Here is a 24,803-nt window from a genome sequence, read left to right as displayed (position 1 = left end):
AACGGAGGATGCATGCAAAGCAGCACCAGTCACCGGCGGAGGAGGAGGAGGAGGAGCAGGAGGAGTCCTGAGCTCCGAGATTACAAGTGCAACGCATTCCCAGGTTTACCGATTTCATCAAAATGATAAAGAAGCCGGCGACTTGACTGGATGACTGACTGGCTGACAGTGCACCTACTGTTTGCTCTTGGTCAAGAAGAGCCAAGAATGAAGAACGAAGAACCGAGAACGGAGATCGGAGAAGCGGAGAAACCAAGCCAACAATCGAAAACATTTAAGCACTTGTGCTATGCTCCACTTGAGCCGCGTTGCGTTTCACATTCGAGTGCAAAATCAACACACAAACCCAAACATTACTCAAGCTGCAGGCAAAAAGCGGAATAAAACAGAAGTAAAAGAGGCAAAAACACGAGCGGACGGCGGAGATTTAAATGCCTATCGCGAAGACACATCGACACAGTGCTCGGCAGTCCATGGGCTGGGTCCCCAGTTCCAGGTCCGCAGCCAGATCCCGATGCAGATCCCGCTCAGAGGCCGCCGCCGGTGGCACTTGTATTGATCTAATCTAGCTGCGTTCGGTGTATGTACTGTCCCGGTGGTGGTCCCTCGCTCTTTCTCCGTTAATGAGTGGGCTGCCAGGGGTTAACCCACGCAGGCGTTTATTATTGGGAAATTACCAAGTACTAAATGAGGTGTCAGCCTTTGCGTTCTTTCAATTCCTTTCATTCAAATTCTCCCAATCGGTGCATAACTTTCCGTCCAAGTTCGTTGCCTAAGTCTTTTGTTTGTCCCCCTTAGCACACACACATATTTATGATGACAAATATGGCTTTTCCTCGTGGATCGCGGGAGGGAGGGAGGCAGGGAGAGGGACACATCTCGACACCTTTGGCAAACAAAGCCTTAATGAAGTGCGTACCTGCCACAGAAAAGCCAAGACACGCCAAGAGCCGAGAGATAGACTCAAGAGCCAAGATCCCCGATCACAGCAAATGGAGTGTGTAAATTGTATGGTAAAATAAATACATAAAAGAGCTCAAATCTCGATTTATGCTGGCTTAAGCGAGCCAACGTTCTATAACTCAAATTAAAAGCAATTTAAAATCCAAATAGAAAGGAACCAATAATACCCAGAGCTCCGAAAATGAGCATTCCACGCAAACCCCGACTCAATTCTGGCCTGGCCAACAGCATTCAGCTCGGTCGGCGACAGTTTGCTCCAAATTAAAAAAGTATAAAACCATAAAGACGACAATAATGACAGCCCGTTGATGGTGACAACGACCATGATGATGATGATGATGAGGCTCAGGCCGAGGTGGGAGCAAAGGAAGGGAACGAGATCGCTGGTACCATGGGGGATTGCTGTCTCCGCAGTGACACAGGCAAATGTCTTTTTTGTGCCGGCTTAAACGGACAAGAGGGCGGATGCTGAAGTTCTTTATATTTATTGACAATAACTATTCGTTCTTAAATGATCAGAAAAAAACGTTGCTTGATCAAGACAAATTTTAAAACTGGCTTGTGTTTATATATTCTGTTTCTATTATTTTATATACAGTATATATGTACCTAGGAAAATCTCTGAAATCTCTATTCGCTTGCAGAGAAAATCCTTCATAGCTGGGTCAAAAATGCATTAATTTCAATTCGGAAAGCTGTCCAATGTTAGTTTTTATGAGGTTAATAAATCTGCATACTCCATTTAAAATGTAAAAAAAATTAAATTTTTTGACAATTTTAACGATGTCACTCTTATAAAATTTTGAAAATTTTGAAAAAATAAAATTTTCCTCGGACATGTCTTAAAAGATTCGCCTGTTGATGCTGATCAAGAATATATATGATTTATGGGGTCGGATATGAGTCCTTCACAAAGTAACAAGCACCTGACTGAAATAATAATTCCCTGCAAGGGTTTAAGGGTCAAATCAATTTCGTACATACTTTATATACTTTTATTTTATCAGAAATTACTAAAAATACTATACTTAAAGCTATATACACCTTTGACTCGCGACTTCATTTAAATTCAAATTATTTAATAATACAAATTTGTTACATAAAACCACAAGGGACCTCTAAGTTTCAGGGGCACAAACTGTAATGTAATAATGTTGCGTTATAATTGTAATTTTTTGGTCGCGACAACAACTTGTTGGACCAACATTTGGTACACTTTTGCTTTAGTTACTGCCTTAAAGTCTTAAGAAACCCCAAAGCGCGAACAAATCAAGCTCGCCTCGTTATATTGCCTGGTCGCATAGCCGTTTATTCTTTTCTCCATCGGCGGCTGAACCTAATAATCCTCATGACTCGCATATCAAATGACAACAAATTCACTGCGGACGCTGGCTGCGCAGTCGCCGTAGTCGCCGCAGTGTCAAATTGAGCGACAATGGGCGAGGAACAAAAAAATAAATAAAATAAGAAAAGAGGGCCACAGTGGGACAGTGGCAACTGTAACGTTTTGTTGCTGCCCCTCCGCAGTTCCTGCCTCCGCGAAAGGGGATCCCCCTCTCGGTTCGTGTGTGCCTGTGTGTTGTTGTGCATTTGCCGCTTTAATACCTTTTAACACTAATCGCATCGAGCGAAGCGCAATCAGTTGTGATGAGAATATAAATAAAAAAACAAAAAAGGCCTAACAAAAAGCCAACGGAAAACAACAAGAAGATGGGATGAGATTCTGGACATGAACTGGAAAAAATTTGGATATAATTCACAAAAGAAAGTGGAACGAATGCAAGTAAGTAGACTTGAAGAGATTTCCTGATCTATCTATCGATGTTTAATAATCAAATGTTATAAGTTTCCTTTTAAGGAGTAAGGTTGTGATAATTAAGCTTAGACTTCATTCGTTTAAATAACTTATATTTTACTATGTTATTTATATTCTCTATACTAGTAAACAAAGAAATATGAAGATGCAACATTCCGCGTGATTGAGCTTGAGCAGCTCAGCCGTTCTTTGTTTACTTTATTCATGTTTAAATTAAGTCGAAATTTAAAAGGTATAAACCCTATTCTCTCAGTGTAAACACTCGCATATAAATACCATATATCGTCGCCCTAGACGCTGAACAAGAAATAAAAATCGTTCAAGTTCTTGGACCCTGGACTGCCTTTTTCGGGTGAGATTTTCTCACGTGTTGTTTGCATTGCTTTATTTTTTGAGCTCTTTGATTTTTGGTTTTCGGTTTTCGGTTTTCGGCTTTCGGCCGCGGAGTGTGAGTTCTCTTTTATTTTTTTGAAACTGGAGCTCTCCCCATCAGAATGAGATGGAGATTTTGTGGACGCAGTGAATTTTTATGTTCCAATGATGAACTGTGCACACGCCCGAGGATCGAGAACCAGAGTCCCGGAGTCCCAGTAGCGGAAAACATGACTCAGTCCAAGGTCTTCCCTGTGCTTCCCAGGTTTCAGAATCATCGAACAGGAAATTGCCACAAATTCTTGATGAGATTTACTCCCTCTGTGTGTTTTTGGGGCCCTTAATGATTTCTATTTTATTTCGTGTGTATGGCAGAGCTCTCTGTCCGTCAGCATCTTCATATGTATCTTTTTCTGGTCCAGCGATCCAGCACAGCACAGTACGTGGCCGAGAGGCTACAAGTTCATCCGCGGGATCTGTTCTGGATACTGGATACTGGATACTGGGTTCTGGATTCCCATCCAACACATGCGAAATCAGTAGATCACGAAATGAATGGCCATAAATACAATGCCGAGGAACGAGGAACGAGGAACCCGAGGAGCAGAAGAGAGTTGCAGACGGAAGGATAGGCATGTAGACATATAGACATATGGGTAACGTTTTGCCATTTAGCCCGATTGCTGTTGCAAACATGCGATTTTAAAGAGGCTCGAATTGGCCAAGAGAGCCCCAAAGACCAGCTCCAGATAGCAGCCAATAGGCCTCTGCGTGCCGCAGTCTTCCGCTCCTTCCATTCTGCGCTCCGGGTGGATTAGGATGCACTTGAACATGAGGCTTTTCATAAATTTATTTCGAATTTTATTACAGAAAATAAATAAATAGGGTAATCTTAAATAGTCTTCGCTTAACCTCATTTGTAGTATAAAATAATAAATTGTGTTCTTCCTTATTGATCAGCTACATATGTACATACATTCATTTATATACATTTTTTCTTTGGTGTAGCCTATCCAGGCATCAAATTCTTTAGCTTGGGAATGGAATTTCGAAATTGTGGCAGCCAGATCAGCGAATTCTACGTAAATAAAGCTTGGCTATGATCGAAACACACTTTGTCTGTCTGTTACTCTGGCAGTAGGAATCAAATAAGGGGCCTTTTTATGGGTCTCAAACAAAATCATTTCGCTCCATCGTTCGGGAGCCATAAAACGGCAACTGTGGCCCAAATGCAGCTACCAACGTTTATGGCCCAAAAGAGACTGCAATTCCGAGGCCCTGACAACACCCGCTGTTCTGCGGAGGGTGCAAGGTATTGGCGGAGGGGCAGTAAAAAAGTTGGGAATTAATTAATCTTAGCATGCAACTAAATTAACGCATGATTGCTGGCCCAGCAACAGCTCCAGGAGGCACGAGGAGTTCGAGGATTTATGGCCTTTATCGGCCAATCGAATTGCAGTTTCCAGCTTAAGATTTATACATTTTAGCAGAGGTTCCTTGCCCGCTTATTTACCCCATTTTGTTTGGGAATATATCCCGATGCGGAAGCGTTCGTTTGGTTACTTCTAATTAAACGTCGCACAGCCTCAATTTATTTGACTCGATTTGTTGGGTTGACATTAATGAACACGGCGTTGACATGCTCTTGCTGCCACGATCGAATCCCCGGGCTCTGGGCCTGGGTCTGGGTCTGGTCTGTGGAAAGCGATGACACCTCTGTGTGACCACGTCAGACAGCAGCACATCGCAGATGTGTCTCTGCCGGTGGAAATCATCAATTAAATTAGTTGGAGTTTAAAGGCAAAAGTTGTTTGTTTGTTCGTTTTGCAGAACATTTGCCCCGAACACCGAGAGCCTGCAGCTGCCGAGCTGTATTTGCCATTTTGCCTGCTCTGGCCCTGCTGGCTTCATTTGCATTTGTCCCAAAGTTGCAAGACGATTCTCCAATGGCTCCAATGACTGCTGGCTTGGCTCATTTAAGTGTTAAAAATGGCAGTTACATGAAATCCCAGGCCGGAGTTGGGCAAAATGTTCCGTTTACGTTTGTTTCGTGCCAGCCTGTGTCGCGTTCGTTGCCTAAGTCTTTTGTTTTAAATATTAAACGGCCCTACAAATCGCTGCCAGCTGGGCCTTCTTGGCCCGGAGCTGACTCTCCTGCTTCCGTGGACGACCCAACTTCACAAAATTTGTCATTTTTCCCGCGGTTTGGCGGCTCATTAGTCAGGCCGCCGCACATTTTCGTGGAAGGCGCAGGGAAAAGCCGCAGAGAGACAGAAAGCTGCCAGCCAGGCGATGACAAGCCAGATTAGAGGCCCCAAAAACGACACTGTCCCTGCTGGTTCTCCCTGCGGCTGTTCCCTCTGCCCTCCTTTGGGCCAGAATAGAGTCCCAGGCGACCCAAATGTTTGTTTTGGCCTGTAGCGAGCGGCAGGGGCTTGACACTTTCTGTGGCGATTTTAATTAGAAACAAAAAGAAATGGTACGAATGCTTGGCGACTCGAAAAAGTAGTGCGAGTAAAGTTAACCTAATTCTTTGGATATTGTTTTAAACTGAAACAAATCTCAATTTGCTAGACATGAAATGTACATTTATGATAATGTTTCGATATAGGAATACCTAGCACTAACTCTCTGGTGACGATGTGTACTCGCGTGGTTCGCACGCCTCATCTTGGCTCAGAGAAGAGCTAATACCTCTGGCAAATACTGGCCAGGGGATGGGGAAGCTGAGGTTTGCTCACTCGCCACTTACCACTCGAGAGCCAAATTATAATTTCATGGCTTATAAAAGTCATATTTGTCTTGCGTTTGATGGAATTCCCATGTATGTGTGGACAAAGGCAAAACAAAACGTAACTAAAAACATTTCTTCACGCTTCTTTGTGTTCCCTTTGTGGAGTCTGTTTGTTGGCTCGCTCTGGGATAGCTCTCGGTTCGTTTGTCCGTTTTCTATTTACACGCAGCCGCCGAAGACGTCGCTTGGCAAACAAATTTTAACGCTTAAATGCTAAAAATCGAGAGAGCCAGCAGAGTCGAAGATGTATTCGATTCCCAGAGGCTGGCATAGCCCCGTAGAACGCCTCGGAACGAAGCGTAAGGAATTCGTAATTAGAAGTAAGACTCCAGCCACAAATTGCAAATAAAAACAAAGCCTTGGTGTTGACTCGGCCAACAGCCGTATTCTCTAGCCCGTGTGTTTGGCCAAACAGTTAACACTCAAGGCACTCGAAAGTAAATGAAATCGATACCGATACCCCCGGTTCAACTTTAACATCGGCTCAGAGCCGGGGCCTTAACTCAAAACGCGAAATGGGCGTTCCACCGCAGCTAGAAAAACAAAACACAATTAAAATTTAATGACGAAAAGGCGGAAAAATAGTTAAGTGCGGTGCAGCAAGGCTTCGTTTCGAGTTCTGCAATCTCAGTTCCGAAGTTTCCCGATTTCCCTGTCCGAGGGAAATTGCCTTTTGTTGCCCAAAATTGAAATATGCAATCATAATGCCGGCGACACAAAATGCCGAATTTGGCTTCCCCTAATAGTCTGGCAGCTAGCCCGCATCCAACATGGAATCCTACATGGAGCAGCCTCCAACTGTCCATTTCTCTTCGATCCCTACACTTCAAGAAAATCTTTGAAATGGGTTCAAGTTTTTAGGGAAACTAGTTATACCCTTGGAAAAGCTTTTAGGATGCGAAGGAGTCATTTCCGACTCCATAAATCATATATATTCTTGATCAGCATCAACAGCTGAATGTTTCTAGCCATCTCTTGAAATCTTGAAATATATTCTCATAAGAACTGTCTGCTTCTGCGATTCCTGACACTAAAACAATACATGAATATAATTTCTCATAAATAATAATAGTAAAAATATACCAATATGTATATTTATACCTCAAACACGAATACAAATATTCTTACTTTTAGTTTTGTTCAGCAATCTTTCTTGCTGTGCAGCTCCTTTTGTTTTTTCCGGCTCTTAACGGTGGCCAATTGCAACAAGTGATGTCCCACGCTGAGTGCCCTCCTCCTGCCCCTCCTCCTGCTCCTGCTTATTGGCAGGGCATGGATGGTAAATTCGATTAAACCGCAAATAGGTTTTTGGCCAAGCGGGGCGGCCATGGTCAATTGACTATGACTTGCGGCCCCGTTCAGACCGGACTGCACAGTGGTCAGCCTTTCGGTAGTCTAATAATTACAACTCTCTTAGATTATAACAATTGAATAAAAGATAAATAGCTGATGAATAAGTTCATGCTAATGTATATAGTATAGAATTTTTGTAATATTCCTAACCGCTTAAAAAATCGTTCTACGACTCCCACTGTGCCGCCCTGCAATGGGTGCAATGGCGGAGCATTATTTATGATTTCATTAAAGCAGCAAATTTAATCGAAGTTCGGAAATCAAAACGATCTCGTCAGCTCTGCTTCCCAGGCCCCCGGGTCCGGCCCAGCCCATCCTCAGAGCTCCGAGCCATCATCATGGGGAGACCCAAAAACCAATCTGAAACCGAAGCCGGCCAATTTATCGACTATCGTCTATCGACTGACCGCCAAAGTGGCACAATCGTGAGCACTGTGGACGCTTTTCGATTGAGCAATGCGAGGGGGTCGGATAGGAATCGAACTCGGTATCGGGCCTATGATGTTCTATGATTATAAAAACTGGGAGAGCGATTGCAGTTTGCCATAAAATAAGTAAGTAAATCGCCGCCCAACTCACGTTCCATTCGCTAAAAATAAAATTAAATTAAAAAGCCCAAAAAACATCCACTGGAGATGTGGATGTGGATGTGGATGTGGATGTGGATGTGGCCGGGTTGGAATGGGTTGGGATGGGATGGGGCCTATTGGGGGCCTATGTATTGCAGAAATCGACTCACGGATTTTGTGTTACACTTTTGTTGTTAGCAAGTAGCGAATGAGACTCGACTATCCGAGGGAGATGGAGCTGGGTTTCGTGCGGATAGAGTCAAATATTTTAGCTGCTTGACGACGGAATTGCACTGGCAAAAAAATATACAACATATTCAATGAAAAGATTTGTTTCGACATTCCGTTTTATTTAGGGATTGTAACAGCAGAAATTCAATTAAATATATGGTTAGATATGAGGAAAATTTCTCAAATATATATTTAATATATATATCTTGTGTCCTCTGTGTAGCAGCAACAACAGCGATGATGGCGTCCATGTTGGAGCTGGCCCGGCCTGGCCTGGCCTGGCTTTGGCATCGACTTGGCTTGGGCTCACTCCACCTACCTACCACAAAGTGGCCAAGGGGCTAACAACAATCAATAGACAAACGCTTGGCTTGTTTTCTGTTTTTGTGTTGCATTGTAAATCAAACGGAACTGAGCAAAACAAGCGAAACGGTATTGTTTTCCAATTGGCAGGCACGCCAGGGAGGAGTTCAGCTCCCGAGAAGAAGCCCCCGCATCCGAGCGAGCCCGGAAAAACACCAAGCTCACTTTTTCTTTACTTCTCCCCGAAAATCCCGATCGAAGAGATGGCCCCGAGGCTTTGGTTCAAGTTGCCACCGAAGACGCTGACAAGGCGGTCGAAAGGCTCTCTCAACCCGAACTCTACAGGGAGCTGTGGCTATAAAAGAATCCAGGGAATATAGTACTAGATATGTATGTAGTATAAAGTTTTTAAAATTGGGAGTTTTTAATTATTTTTTGAAAACCTTTGCTAGTTTATTGCACATTACTTTGCTCACTATGTGCATTTATCCCTGACTATAACCCTGGTGACCCCCTTATGTTGGCTCAAATCAAATCGGTCCCTCAGCCTAGGCGATGCTCGCATCACGCCCGTCGTCGTCCACTGATGTTTCCTCAATTAACCTTTTTATTTTGCTGACTTGGTTACGTTTCTGTTTCTTGTCTAGTTTTTCCTTTTTTTCCCTATTTTTTGCTGTCTGGGGCGTATGCGAATTGTCGCCATTACAAGCTGTGCTTCGTGTTGTTGTTGTTCTTAGCAACTGGGGAAATTGTTAGGAAAAAGTCCCGATGGCCAATTTTAAAGAGAGCGACGAAAGGTAAAATGTTTTCTTGTTACCCTCACAATGAAGCAGTGGAATTTATGTAGCTATTTCTATTTTAGAAAGTAATTCCAAATATCAAGTATACGTCGAGTGGGACAGTGGGAAAATCTCTTTACACAGCGAAGATCTTTTTCTCAAGGAAAATGAAATGAATCTAAAAGGAAAATACTATAGGTACTATATTGTTATCATCTTGACTCACAATTCGAATTTATATTCAGTTTAAATATATAAATTCTGATTGTAATTCGCATCTTAGCCCACTGTGGCGATGTTGCAGGAGTCTGGTAAAAAGATACTCCCATGGAGCATCTAATTAAAGCCGCCTGCACCTTGGCTCCACCTTAGGCCACACACCGAGAGCTGCGAGCTGCTACTGGAATTATTTTATTTTTGGCCAACAAAGAGGCGTTGCAAGCCGGGTCAAGCGGGGTTGTGTTATTTGTCAATTTGTCTTGCCTTAAACAGCAACTGTTGTTGGCTAATGTTGCTGCCTCCGCCGCTGCGTTGTCCCACTAAAAAGCAACAAGGTTATTAGGGTTAAGCCAAAAGTTTCCGTAACTCACACAACGCGAACTCCTTTTTGAAAACATTTAGCCAACAGTCTGCCATAATTTTCAATCAGAGAAATCACAGATTCAAGACGGAAATCCCTAAGACCAGGCCATAATCGATTCGAAAATCAAAATCCAAATCAAAATCGAAACGAGCGAAAAAACATGTAGCACTTGTCAGCGCAGCCGACAGACAATAAAGATCCCCGACAAGCGACAATTTTTTGGAAACTGTAATAAACATCAATAAGAAATCGTCGTCGTTGTCGCTGTCAAGATTTCGATATCTTCGGATGATATCTTCGACTGTTAGATCTCTTCGCCTTTTGTGTGTATTCGCGCAGACTCTCTTTTCGCCCCGAAATTTTTTATTAATTTAACAATAAAATGTTTATGCAAATCTCATTCCCATTGAGTCTTTTTTTATTTTTGTTTTGCTCGCATAATAATCAAAAGACAATTATAATAAATACAAGGGGACTAAGTTATGGCCAAGATCGGACAAGCGGCTAATGAAATTATAAAACAAATGTCCCTCATTATTGGACACTAAACGCCATTAGGAATTCAAATTTTCACAAGCCAGAATCCGCCATTCAAGCCATTTAATTGATATTTGGTCGGTTATTGGGCGGTTAGTGGTCGGTCTCCTTTGGTCGAGGGGTCAAATTTATGTGACAGTTGAAATTTGAAAACAAGCCACAAATGTCAGTAAATGGCGTTGGCCAAATGGGTCGTGAATTAAGCCAAACTAGTTGGCAAGATCGATGCGACATGCTCTTATCATAACACTGACCATCACGCGAAATATATAAGATATTATATTATATTAAGATATTATAGCTACTCATTAAATGCTTATAAATTAAGATAAAGTAACCTTATTGGAATAATATATTTACTGTCGTAGTGGTTACAATTTTTTTCTAGATGGGATTTGTTTCTTAAATTATTTACGTAGTTTAACGTACTTTCTTATGAATTTATTACAAAATTGAGAGTAAGTCTTTCTTATCTTATCAAATCAAAGTTGGTATTATTTCAAACCACTTCCAGACAGGATATAACAAGTTAGAGAGACTCTCAATTTCATTTTCCATTTTATTAGCCAAGTTTATTAATTATTCCACTTTATTACATACACCAAATAATATATGTTCACCTTTATTAAAAGGCTTTAAAATCTTTTTCTTGTCGAGTTCATAATCTTTTCCAAAGTATTTGATTTTTGTTGACCAGTTTTTATCTTATGATGGGCCCAACCTTTTGGGCCCAATAAACTCACCAACTTAACGGCAGTTTGATGGCCAAGACTACGACAAGCTGTCAAAATGCCCAGCGGGCAGGCAGCTCGGTCCATATTTATTTGCATAAATGTATTTTAATTTGAATATATTGGCCATCTAAGCCGATCCGATGCGATGCGATACGACACGATCCGATTGCTCAGCCGGCCTCCGATAATTCACACCTCATTCCGACGTGTTGCCCCAGCGGGGGGTGGTGGGCGGTGGCCTGCCACGCCCCCTCCCCGAGGACCACCACCACCGACTGGGTGGGGGGAAATTTCTCACGCTGATGCCGGCAGTCAGGCCAAAATTTTCAATGCAAAATAAATTCAGGCAACGACAAAACAAGAAAGGCAACTTATTGGTAACAAATAATTTTTGGCGCTTTCTTTATGGCAAATTAGCCGCGGCAATAAAATGCCAAAAACATGTGTCTGTGTAAGGCCGTGCCATATAGCGTGTGTGTGTAATAAATAAAAATCCAGAGTGCCATGCAAATGGCACAAACAGGCGTAGTATGAAGTCTGCCTGCTGCCCCCTTTTAGGCCCTCTCCCTGTTTATATTTTTACACACCAAAAAATATTGCATAATAAATTATCTAACGAATCTGAGATGCCTACAAGAATTCATCGTAAAGTATCTATGGGTTTCGTTTAAAACATTTAATAATCCCCGATGAAAATGATTCCATTAAAATATTAAGAGCTAAGAGAACACAAGAGACCCTTGCTTTATATTTGTACCTTTATTACAATTTCACTTAATTACTTTATTTCTCATCACTTAATTACAAATATTCAATGTTAATGCTTACTTAATTTCCCAATACTTTTTCTACTGTTTCAAGACCAAAATCCTTTATAAAGTGATTTTCTTCTGTGTACTGACTCTTCCTCGTATCTGCCTTGTTCAGGCCGGCCAAACTGGCTAGATAGTCTGGAAAATCGTTGTTATTATTTATTGCCGCCGATATTTTTATGTTTTGCCAAAGTCGTGACTCGACCGGGTCGCCATCCGCCGACGGCGGCCGGCTCTTGGCAGCCGCCAGAAGGTGTGTTTGCTGGCCACTGGACAGCAGTTGTGGCCAGAGGAGGAGCTGTGAGAGGCAGGAGCTGGCAGCCACTGATGGACGTCAAGAAGTATGGCCTTCTCCGAAAGTCTTTCGAAGCGTTAAGAATCAAAGCATTTGCGTCGATCGATTGGTCAACTCTCACACTCACTCCACTCGACCGGAAGTGGACGTTCCAGCTGCCGCAGGGAGCTTCTCCAGGTTTCGGATTAACCCAGACCAGGTCTTTGGGGTTTAGTGTTTCAGGCGTTGACTAATCCAATACGTCGCCTACACACTCTCCCCGAACGAACATCAAAGCTCATAAACATGCATGGACACACTCCATGGTTTGTTGCTCTCGGGTTGGAGGTTTACGGCCATCAAAGTTGAATTAAGCGTTCGATTTAATTTGCAAGAAGATGGGCAGTACCAAATAATTGATACTCTTAAAATAAATATACGTATAATTAACTATTTAAGACTTCATTTCCGCAAAGGAAATGCTCTAAATCTCTTGAGCATCTTAAATAAATAGCTATGCCATATAATTTTCCATTTAAAACTTGGTTTCCACAAATATCTAAATGAAACTCTAAACCTTATTTTGGATTTCAATGAAATATTTTAAATTAGATCGTCAAAGCCTCTTTAATAAATCACTATACCCCAAAAAAGTGTCGCCAAACTGTATGAAGATAGCAAAACACGCATTTGGAGTATCCAAACCGAACATCCAAAGACATCGGGGACAACCTCAGATACTCGATCCGCGTTCGATGACTTCGATTTGCTGGACACGATCGCGACAAAGTCGCTTACTTTCGCTTGGTCATGAATATTAAAGACATTAAGTAGGAACAATAAGAACTGCGGTCGGAGTGGCCGCAGGGATACAAGGGACAGAACTCAGAACTGGGAATCTCGAAATCGGGATGGGAACCCATGCACTTGATGCGCCTTGGCCTTTATGGGAGCCTTTTCCGAGGCCCTCCCCCTGTTCTTGTATTTCTTTTCTGTATATTTTTGTGAAAATGTCCGATCATGTCAAAAGCGTCAACAATGCAAAAGGGGGAATCGGTCCAGAGGAGCAAAAAGGATTTCGTGTCGTTTTGTCATCGCATGTTCGCTCCCTGCTCCTGCTCCTGCTGCTGCTCCTGCTCCTGCTCTCTAGCAAATGAAAACGTGAGTTTGGTCTTTGGCTGCCCGGCTGCTTATAAATATGCATTTCTCGATATTTTTTATACGGCTGCCATATAATTTAGCCAAAGCGAAATCCAATAAACAATGGACCCCGGTGCGGCATCCGCCGCTTGCCAAGTGGAGGCAACTGAAGTTGCAATTTTGCTGTCAACGGAACGCCGGCCAAAGACTCACCAGATGCCATCGAATGCCTCAGTGCGGCGTTACATCAGGCCATCATCAATGCTCATCCGCAGATGGAGAGCCGGCGAGATGGAGTCGGTTTGCGATGATTTTGATTTGAACTTTCATCGCCCCGCTGGACGGCCACTCCAACGATCGCGTCAAGTGTGCCAGAGATCTCTGGTGAGTGGGCATCGTCCCATGGGTTGCCTTCTGCAGAGAGAGAATATCTCGGGGACTTGGTGAAATGAAGCACAAATGAGTACAGATATGTTTAGGATCGGGCTGACCTCTTACAAGGCGGTTATTATTAGTTTTCAAAGTTATATATATAATATTGTATATGACAATTTTTTCCACAAAGCAAAGCTTGAAAAACTCATAACTATACCAAAAATGCATTAATTTCAATTCAGAAATTACTCCTATGTTAGTTTTTAATAGTTTTATAAATCTGCATACTCAATTTTAATTTTCCAAAGAATGAAACTTTCATCAATTTTTGTAAATTTTAACGATGTAACCCCTTATAAAATTTGGAAAAAATTGAAAATTTTCTTTTTCTGCTGAAGATGGCTAGATCGACTCAGCTTTTGATGCTGATCAAGAATTTATATGACTTACAGGGTCGCAAATGACTCCTCCAGAAAATACCAAGCTTCTGGCTAAGCTTGGGAAGCTTGGGATATGGAAATTTTTTCTCAGTGCAGCATTATTTATGGGCTGGGCCCCGATCTTTGTCCAGCTTTTCTTTCTCGTCCATTTGTCCATTTGTCTGTGGCGATGCTACATTTAAATCATCATAATTCAAATTGCTGTTGGGGTTTTACAAAGTACTCGTCTCGCATCCAACGATCCCGATCATTAGGCCGAAGAAGCGCTTTGATTCCGCCTGATTATTAATGATTTCCGTTCGATTTATCACACGATCGATGGTCGTATAGTGCAAGGTCATCGGAGGAACGTGTTGATTACCAGCGCCCCGTAATAACAACAATAAATTAATGGGCAAAGGGATCGGCGATAGACGACCCGCGGCTACCCCCAGGAACCCATTTCTTTTTGATGGATTGCGACCAGGCCCAGAGGTGGCCCCGGAGAGTCCAACAAATCGGTTTCCCAACTAACAATGAGATTTGTTTGCTAACAATGTGCGCCAGCTAGCCAGCCAGAAATGAAATGAAACATTTCGTTTATTCACCGAGCGTTAAATCGAATTTGTGATGATTCATTGCGATTTAATTTCCAATTTAAATGCTTTAAATGAACTTATAATTCAGTCCGGGCCGAAACGCGCTCTAATACCGTCGATTTATCCGGCTCGGCTTACCGCAGTTGGTGCTGCCGCCGAATTTGTCCATAATTTATATGTTCCAATTTGGCCACAATGATCCTAGAGCAGATCGGGCCACAAATATGTAATCCAACACTAATTGGGAGCTCATGAGGGGATCTTCTAATGGCGACTGCTGCAAATGCCGGCAGACAATGCCAATGAATGCTGGCTAAAAATGAAACTCGTTAAATATTTATGAGGAGCACGAGCATCGCATCGGATCGCAGAGCCCAGATGTGTAGGCCATAATTGTGCGCAGATTTTGATTTGGTAGCCAGGCATCCGACTCGGACCGAGACTCGGGCTGAGCCTGGCCAAGGCCCAACCCCAGCCCCAGCCTCAGCCCCAGGTGCTGCTACCAACTTCTTCTTGCAGCTTCCAGTTGCAGTTTCTGCTGCATTTTCAGTTGCCTTGCCCATGGCCATATACACTCGCACATAGCTGTAAATAAAAAACCTGGCAAGAAGGTCTAAAGGGGAAAAATAGCGACTAGGAGATACCCAAAAGTGGATAGTCTCTGAAAATGAGTCTATGATTTCTAGATGACTTTCTTCCGTTTGTCTAGATGTTGTCTCCATTAGGATTAAACGTCTTTGACAGGACAACTATTTTGAATACTTTGGATTCATCTGTCTGTTTCTTATTTTGCAACAAATCAAGAAGCATGCCCCTCTATCCGAAAGCTACCCTGTAATTTATCCAAAGCCAAAGTGGCGGTGCCCCATAGCTCTCGGCCATGCACGAAGGCGCAACACTTCAGCAGCATCGGCATCAGCTTAAGACTCAGCTCGAGGTTGCAGGACCGCGGACCGTGGTGGACCCACAACCTGTTTCGTGGGAACATTACCTAGTCTGGCACCGACTCTGGGCGACTCCAGTGAGCGTTGCAGCAGCCGCTGACCATTGGGTCTCTGAGAGTCAGAGTAGAACTCGGAAATCGGAATATCGGAGGCTGATGCTGGAGCTGAAGCTGGAGCTGGAGCTCGAGATGGAGCTGACTGACTGACTGACTGACGGACTGCCTGCATGGCCTGGCCCGGTGTTTGCCGCTCATAAATGAAACCTGTTAAATGAATGAAATAAAGTGTTATTTGCTCGACTCACAAATGTTTCTTTGGAGCCCCTGTTGGATTCTTTGGATTATGCGCTTCGCTGGGACTCTGCTAAGAGATGGCAGCGTGATAAGGAAAGCTTGAAGAGTCTTGAGGTAGATCGGAGATATTATAAACTTAGAGACTAAAATAAAACAATTGAATGTTTAGCCTATATTAAACAAATGTAACCTATACTTGCTTAAAGTTCTTTGTATTTTTTGTAGAGCCTAAACATGAATTTCAATTGAGTAAAACTTGTTCTTCAACCATTTTATTAATACATCTCATTGGTTTTCCATTGTTTTCCTCACGAACCCATCTTCAGAAGGAGCTCTGGCTACGATTTTAATGCTCCCCATATGTGTGTGCTTTGGGGTTTCTGTGTTTACTATGCTCTGGTTCTTGGACTTTGGGAGCTTTACACAGATATATGTATATCTATATATATATTTTCCCGAAGAAGACCCCGAGCGGATCCGTATGAAGTTTAATTTGATTTTTTTATACTTCTTCCAGGCCCTCTTCTCGGCACCAGAAACTGGCTCTGCAGCCCTGCCCAGTGTTTATAGGTCCATGTCCGAGTGCTGTCCGAAGGTCCGAGGGTCCAAGGGTCCAAAGAGTATGAGTGACTTGTACATTTTTCGGGTTTCTTGTTGTTATTGTTTGTGTTTACCTACAGTAGTTGTGGCCTGCATGTTTTTATTCGTTACCTTTCAAGTTCGCTCTTCAAGTCGGATTTACTATACCCTTGCAGTGTGAAGGAGTCATTTCCGACCCCATAAATCATATATATTCTTGATCAGCATCAACAGGCGAATCGATTTGTCTATGTTCGGCAAAAATTTATTTTTTTCAAAATTTTGAAAATTTTATAAGGGGTTACATCGTTAAAATTAACAAGAATTGATACAAATTTGAATTTTTTTTTAATTTGAAATTGAGTATGCAGATTTAATAATCTTTAAAAAACTAACGTAGGAGTGCTTTCCGAATTGGAATTAATGCTCTTTTGGCTAAGCTATGATATTTTAAAATCGTTGTTTCAATTATTGATTTAACATACCTGGAATACAGATATTTTAAGCTTCCTTGGAAATACACAAAGGCCAAATGATTGCCATAAGTCATGTATTTATTTCGATTTGCAATTAAAATCTTAACGAATATAAAATAAAACATTGGATAAAAAAGAAATTGTCCAAAAATGCATTTAATGTTTAAAATTTTAAATGTTAAAGTGCAATATGGTATAAGTTATGATCTAATACACATTCGAAATAATGATCCTATGGCTAACTGCAAGGGTAAACAAATTTCGGCTTCCCGGTGTTAGCCTTGTTTTCTTGTTTTTAACTTAATTTCTGACCGGTCGTCGCTCCGTCATATTTCACTGTACACACGAGCCTGGCCAAAAGCTTGCGACTCAGCCATATAATTTGTGGCCAAAACAACAGCAGAAACCACAACAACAATGAGAGGAGCAAATTGTGGCCATGTTGATCGCATTATATGTACATTTAGGCAACGTCCAATGTGCGGGCTTTACATCATTTAGAGTCGCTCCGCCAGACGTTTATTATTCGCCGGGATTTACATTTTATTGTATATGTTTTAATTTAAATTTATAACTCGTTGCTGCTCGCGGCTGGCCGTTAAATGTAGCCTTAATTCGACAATTTAATTTGGGTTTATGCCGCCCTAATAAGGGTGTAGCCGTAATCTGGAGCCCAGTACCGAGAGCTGTTTGACTTATGTGAAATGAGGAAGCCTCGGCTTTTAGGGGGCGTGGCCATTTTTCGGAGATTTATCCTGGTTTTCAGGTCTCTGGTCGTCTTTTTTCGAGAAAGCAGTTGCTTGGATTGGAACTTAATTCTGGTCTTTAGGCCACAAAATTCAAGCCAGAGATATTTAAATTGGGATTAAAAAAAAAACATCGTTTTCTTTGGAGAGTAAAACGTCGTCTCTCCTGAAGGGAAGCTGTTCTTGGTTGACGTATTATTAATAAATTAATTTGAATGGGCAATATTTCTTACTGCTTTAAATAAGAAGCTATTGAAACATTAAAAAAAGTGAGAAATACTTTTAAGAATTGGGAGAGGCTTTATTCACATGAAGCTATTCAGAAAAGATCTAATGTTCTTTTGGATAAACTTTTTATACTTCTCTACCCAAGGCACACAAAATGTAATTTAACGTTTTTCACGCCTTCTAATCAAGCGAACAACATTTTATTCCAGATCCATAATTAATATTTATTGTCTTGATATGTTTTTTGAACCTTTTGGAGGTAAAGAAGAGTCGTCCCTTCGATTTAGGTTAAAAGAGAGACAAAGTGTTTAAAGGGCGCCAAACGCGTTAGTTACACACTTGGAAGCCCCAACCCGACAAGGTTATACATACATACGTGATTCCTATGGATGAGTAATGCCGACCGCTTACATTTTGTTCCCATGAAGAAAAATATTTAGTTTGATTGCGGTTTTTATGTCTTCATTAGCCAAATTCTAGCCCGGCAATAAATTAGAGATTTCGGCCGGCAGAGACCACAGACCAGAGGCTGGAGAGAAGTCTGTTTTGGGCTGAATTTCGGACGCCGATCTCCCATTATTTGCTGCTCTTGGCTTCGGCTTCGGCTTGTAATGCGGTCCATGCATGAAGATTAACACTTGATTAATGAACTCGATTATTCATAATTTGTTGTTGCCATCGGCTAACATCGGCTGCTAACAAATAATTGAAACATTTTGCGACTGCGCCGAGCACATTCAATGCTAATGCAGCCTCGATTTCAAGATCATTAAGCGCTACATGGACATGAACATGCGCTTCCTTTGGCTGCCATTATTGATGATGGAAGCGAGCTAAAAAATAAATCCCGAATAGCTGGAGAACTGGGGATGCCTCCTTCTCGAGGGGCACGCACCTGTGTGCGTGTTAGCTGCACATTTGAGGTACGCAACTCGTCAATCAGTTGACCATGTTGCAACCGGTTTCTGCTCCACTTCCAGTTAGCTCCTCTGCCGATTGATTCCACAAATGCCCTCTCATCCGAGGGTTAGATCAACTCGCGGGCTCAGTTTGGTACTGTTCTGTGGAAAGATGCGAGATATCTGATTTACAGGAGGGAGATATACATGGGTCATTATCATATACTGAGACCCGAACCATTCAGGGAAGTCTTATCTAGTTGTGATTTGTCCAAAATGTAATGGGGATTGCATTGACTTGTTCACTTAATTATGGTCCATAGTAATAAATATCATTAAAGTTTCATATATATTTTAAAAGTCGCAAAATCCATACAAAATAATTAAATAATAGGTGCCTTTTAATTTGTCAAAACTTAAAGTAAAGTATTCCCATCAAGGACAGATGGTTTTCCTGAACAGAACATCTTGAAAGCACATTCAATCTTCGTTGGCTCCCAATTAGCTGCCATGTCGTGTGCACTTTTTCTTTCATGTCCGATTTATATATTTATTTATTTTTATTTTTTTTTATTATTATTATCTATGCATGTGTTGATTTTTCCCGGGGCGCAGCAGCAGCCTTAGCGCTTTTCCAACTGTCAACGGCGCACAGCCGTCGCTTCGAATGATTTGCAGATTCTGTTTGACAGTTGGTCCGGTTTTTCATTAATGAACATGAGCGCTGGCAATGGATTGGTTATGGATGTCCATGTGGCCATGTGGATGGCCAGGAGGGGCCAGTGCCTAGCGGAGGAACACACGCACTGCATCGGCGAAGATGCATTTGTTTTGATTTATGGCCGGGGAATGGGGCCTATCGAGGGGGTTCCCTGAGGTCGGCGGAGCTAAGCAGGGTTGCAACGAATATTTTGTCAGCCTTTTCGAGCTCGGCTTGGTTTCGTTTCGGTTCGGTTTCGAAGCGGTACCCCAGATCCCGGATCCCGGATCCCAGCGATCGAAGCTCCCCCAGCAATCCTAATGAAGATAATTTATTATACGATGCCGTTTAATTAAAATCAGATAACCCAGCCGAACCGACCACAGCCAACCATCGCTGTCCATTCGCATCGCCTCAAACTCAGCTCACGGACTGGACTGGACTCCTTCAAACGGAGGAGTCGAAGTCTCGACATTCCCAGACTTGGAAGTGGAAGTGGAAGAGGAAGCCCCTGCCGAAACCTAAATGGGCTGCCGTTTGGGAGATTTCGTTGGGTATTCATAAACAGTAAAGCTTCCCTGGGTTGGAATTTTGTACCTAATATATGCTGCAACTTGAAATAGAAAAAACGCATAAGAGGCTCTATATCCCCGGCATACTTTTTGTTATAGAATAGTTGATATATGTATGGAATCTTCAGTAAACATTAGAAAACTAGTGCTATCTATTCTCTTTGATCTCATCTTTAAATACTCTTGCTTAATATTATTATATTAAATCTTTTTTTGGAACCTATAGAGTTCTACCTGTGGTTAATTTCCCAGACGATACGATTTCGCGTTAAGTTCAACAACTCGCGGGATGGCAACAAAGTTGTTACGGTCAACGTTGTTGTCGCCGAGACGTCGAGAAGTCGAAATCTTTGGAAATCGGAATCTTCGGACGTCGCTTCGCCGGTGGCAGCTGCCGGGATCTCCGCTTCCCTGTCCCGCACCCGTGCCCCCTCATGATTGGTATTGGTTCTTTATCAGGATCTTGTTTAGGCCATCTCGGTGCTTTGTTGATTTTGACTTTGACTTTTAATGCGCCATTACTTGTGTGGCAGTGGCGGCGGCCTTCCTCGAGCTGCTTATCACCGAGATCAGGCCGAGTTTCACTTTTTTCCCCCTCCCAGGCTTCCCAGCGGATCCTCCTTGGGTCTGCTCTTAGTCATCCAGGTGGCTCTGGTTGTCGGAGTGCTTGTTTTATTGTTTGATATGCAAATGATTTTTAATTGTGTGGTCGATCCTTTCCCGGCAGCTGGTTAACCCTCTGATTAAGTTGAGGAACTTAAAATGGGGCTTCTATTTATAAATGTATAAATAAGGCTATATTTTCTGAAATAGTTTATTAGCTAAGAATAAATACATGATGCAAATTAGTATTACATTGTGTAAAACACAAGATGTTGTTTTAAAAAGATACAAATTTTCAATCAACATATATTTTTGGAATCCTTGCAAAACTAAAAGAACATTGCCATATTTTTCAGAGTAAATTTACTTGCTCTCCTTGAATTTCAGTCAGAAGCTTTTACTTTGTGAAGGAGTCATTTCCGGCCCTATAAATCATATATATTCTTGATCAGCACCAACAAGCGAATCTTTTTAGACATGTCCGACAAAAATTTAAGTTTTTCAAAATTTTATAAGGGGTAACATCGTTAAAATTGTCAAAAAAAAGTACCAAAAAATTGAATTTTATTAAACTTCAAATTGAATATGCAGATTTGTTAATCTAACAAAAACTAAGATAGGACAACTTTCCGAACTGAAATTAAGGCATTTTTGGATTAGTTATGAGCTTTTTAAACATTAATTTGTCGAAAAAATTGTCATTTAAAAATATCGATTTGAGGATACTAATATGATCGATTTCCGAATCCTCTTATTTAATTGCTAACTGCAAGGGTATATAAACTTTGGCTTCCCAAAGTTGATAGCCTTTCTTGTTTTTTAAATCAGCCAAAAGGTGAAAAGGACAGGTGTTAAGCTATATAACAAGGTAATACAGTCGAGCTAAATACCTAACTGCATATAGCAGTGATCTGCTCATTCCGCCGAACAATCTACGCCATTTAAGACCTCACAGGCTGTGAGGCTGTAAATGAGTCACCTCCCCCAACAGACAGACACAGAGTTCATGTTAAGGTATTAATTATAACAAACCACAGCCAGGGGCGAAACTAAATACACATCGCCCCATTTTGGCACTTTCGTTGTCGACTTTTTGCGATGCTCTGAGCTTAGTGGTTGCTTTTGGGTCTCTTGGGTATCTTGGGTCTCTCCGCATCCGCTCAAATGGGGCGGAGCACACATCTAACTGGGCTCTAACGAGTGCCTAAGAGAGTGCCGGTCCGAAGAGAAGACAAGATCCAGGTAAGAGCAGGTAAGAAAGAGAAATTTATACAAAAGAGATCTGGCGCGTAATTAGAGCCGCAAAGCCGCCAACTCAAGCAAAACAGCGGAGCAGGTGCAGCAGTTTGGCAGCCACTGGAGGCAGGTTTCCTTCCACGGAGGCGCCTTGGGTTGTTGCTTCGCTTCGCACTTGTTCCTCGCTATGTTGGGCTGTCATAAATCAAGGCAAGGAGTGTGAAATTTTTTCGCCATTTGGCCCCAACTTGGCTCTAGGCTTCATTAATATTTGCCAGCCATGTCGTCGTCGGTAGGCTGGCCAGACATTTTTAAGCCATTTATGACTTAATTTTAATTATACGCATTTGGCCAAAAATATTTGTTAACACTTTGCACGGCAATTAAAATTGCAACACGTGCAGGCTGCCAACGACAGTGTTTACAAGTCGATCGATCGGTCGCTTTAAATGCTGGGAAATGGTTCATAGTTAAAGGTCATCGTCCGTACAAGGTTATATTTATTCACAAGGTTCTAAAAATTAAATTTATTATTTGTATTAATGGTATTTTAAAATATGCCTTTGTACGCATCTTATTCTTTGAAGGTTTATAGTTCACGCTACCTCTCTCTCTTAACGAAAGACTTCGAACACGAACTTGATAAGCCAACAAAATTTCATTAATTATGAACTCTAAACCAAATCGATCGGGCTAATAACTATAATTATACAGGCGCTGGGTGGCAGCCACTTGACACACATTTATTGGCGTTCTTGTGCCCAATCTGTCGGATGTCGCCGCACCTTGCAGAGTGTATCTCGCAGATCGCGGATCGGAGTGCAAGGTGCAGGAACAACGCCCAATGGAGCAGCCCTCGACCTGGCGCATTCGGTTTTAGAAAGTCCGACAACTGGGCATTAAAACGGTATAGCCAGGCGAAGCCTTTTCCTTTTCGGCCACAACAGGAAAATCTGAAATCCGAAATCCGAAGCCCATATATAACTCGATGGCAGAGGCTGCCGCATAAATTTCATTGCAGACATTTGGCCTTTTATTAATTGTTTGAAGGCGCCCGTGCCCAGGAAGCGGGACATGCCCTCCTCCACCTTCCCCCTGCTTCTCCTTGCTACCCCACCTGACGGCCGCCACCTGAAAAGAACCCCAGGTGAACAGCAGCAGCAGCAGCAGCATTTCCCCCTCTCTCTCTCTATCTCCCCGGCCGCGCTCTGGGTCTCTGGGCGTGATGAGAAATTTAATATTGGCAAACGGATAAAACCGCCAGATAATTATACATTTTGAGTGGACTTGGACTGCAGCTTGCTTTTGGCTTTAGCTTCAGCTCAGCCTCAGTTCGGGGCTCTGCCGTTCATGCGCCTCATGATAGTATAAGATTTCATTTCATTAAAGTGCATCACGACGGACGACCGTCGACGGACGGCAGGCGGAATCAATGAGCGGCGGCGGCTGCTGCCCCCACCGACGCCACTGCATCTCCTCCTTTCCTCAGGGGCCTCAGGCCCCCCCAATAGCCAGTCCAAGAGCCATTCCCTGCTAGGCAGCTACCAGCAACGAGACACTGCGAAACAAATGGCTTAAGTGTTAATTAATTGCCTATTCCAGGCACACCTAAAGAACCAAGAAGTTATTTAAGACCATATTAATCCTTAATTTTATTTGATAGCTTTTTGGAAAAATCAAAGCTTAAAATTACACATTTCTTTGTAATTTTTCTTTCAGTGCTGCCTTACCTTGCTTACTTTTCTTCTTATTGGCAGATTACGAGGAGGCGCGGGGTGGCCGCCGTAGTGGACCTGGGCAACTTATAATCAAATCCGATAAAAAATTTCATTATTGCTCCACAGCAGCAGCAGCAGCAGCGGCAGCAACAGCAACAATAACAACAGCAGGGGGATAAAAAAACATAACTGTTTTACAGGTAATTTTTTGTTTTTGTTGTTGTTATGATTGTCGGTAGACTGCACTTAATTTTCGCATGGAAACCGAGCTGCACAGCCAGAGCTCATGATCGCGATTTCTTGATCTTCCGTCTTCCCATCCCAGAATATCATCCATTCACCTCCCAGCCCCATCTTGGTCCGCCATCCCATCCCCCTCCTCCCCATGCGGCTTTTCGCTCCCGTTCGTGTGCGGACGCCATTTTGAGATTGGGTTCTCAGCGCTATGGACGCAGTCCGGAGCACTGGAGGTCAGTTGGGTTGGCGCAGGAATAGAAAGAGGCTTTGATTCGAAATGGCAATCGCTGGCCTATCGCTGCCGCTGCTTCTCCGGCAGCACATAAATTGGGACGTGATTATGAAATAATTGCAATTCTGTACTTTGGACTTTTGCGCAACTATCAAAAGCCAAAAGGCAAAGATACTGAGATGCACTAAAAACAATTTGTGATGCGATATGAGCCCACTCCTTCTTCCACACTTGCCTGAAATATACGAGCGAGAGTGCTTCTCGTTTTTTAATACAGCTTCACTTTTTTCTCTCTGATTACTAGGGTAACAGACCACAATATTTCTACATTCAGTAAATTAAAAAATTAGTTAAAAAAATATAAATAGTTGCACTTATTTTGATAACCATACATATCTAACATCGCATTTGATTTCATTTAACTTTGATTCAACCTAAATATATTTTATATACGCTTCAACAAATTCAACACACCCAAACAATAATAATAATTATTTTCAAAATAATTTCCACACATTTGTTCTATGTGCAAAGGTAAAAGAAACGCAATCAGTTGGCTCCACTGGCTTCGATTTGCACCTTGGGGAGCTCAGAGCAACCACTTCAAACGGGAGCAGGTGACAGGCGACAGATGAGCTCTCAGTGGGATGAGGAGGAAGCTGGAACTGTCGCCAGACAAATCAAAAG

The 24,803-nt window shown here is 42.3% G+C and overlaps 1 protein-coding gene across 2 annotated transcripts in view; it reads left to right on the top strand.

Annotated features, from left to right (window-relative positions):
* The window catches only part of spn-D (RAD51 DNA repair protein spindle D), a 62,186-nt gene extending 38,339 nt beyond the window's left edge, over positions 1-23,847 (top strand). Inside the window, exon 6 of one of the 2 annotated variants that reach the window (XM_086840029.1) lies at positions 23,649-23,847. The gene's annotated coding sequence lies outside the window, so the exon portion shown is untranslated. The remainder of the gene's footprint in view (positions 1-23,648) is intronic. The other variant, XM_086840030.1, reaches the window with a different exon arrangement.
* Positions 23,848-24,803: the final 956 nt, after the last annotated feature.

The sequence above is a fragment of the Drosophila serrata genome, unplaced genomic scaffold, assembly GCF_035046125.1.
Source record: "Drosophila serrata isolate PLE 108 unplaced genomic scaffold, ASM3504612v1 contig_382, whole genome shotgun sequence".
Lineage (NCBI taxonomy): Eukaryota > Metazoa > Arthropoda > Insecta > Diptera > Drosophilidae > Drosophila > Drosophila serrata.
The sequence above is the reverse complement of the archived record's forward strand: the minus strand, read 5'-3'. Positions and strand labels throughout refer to the sequence as shown.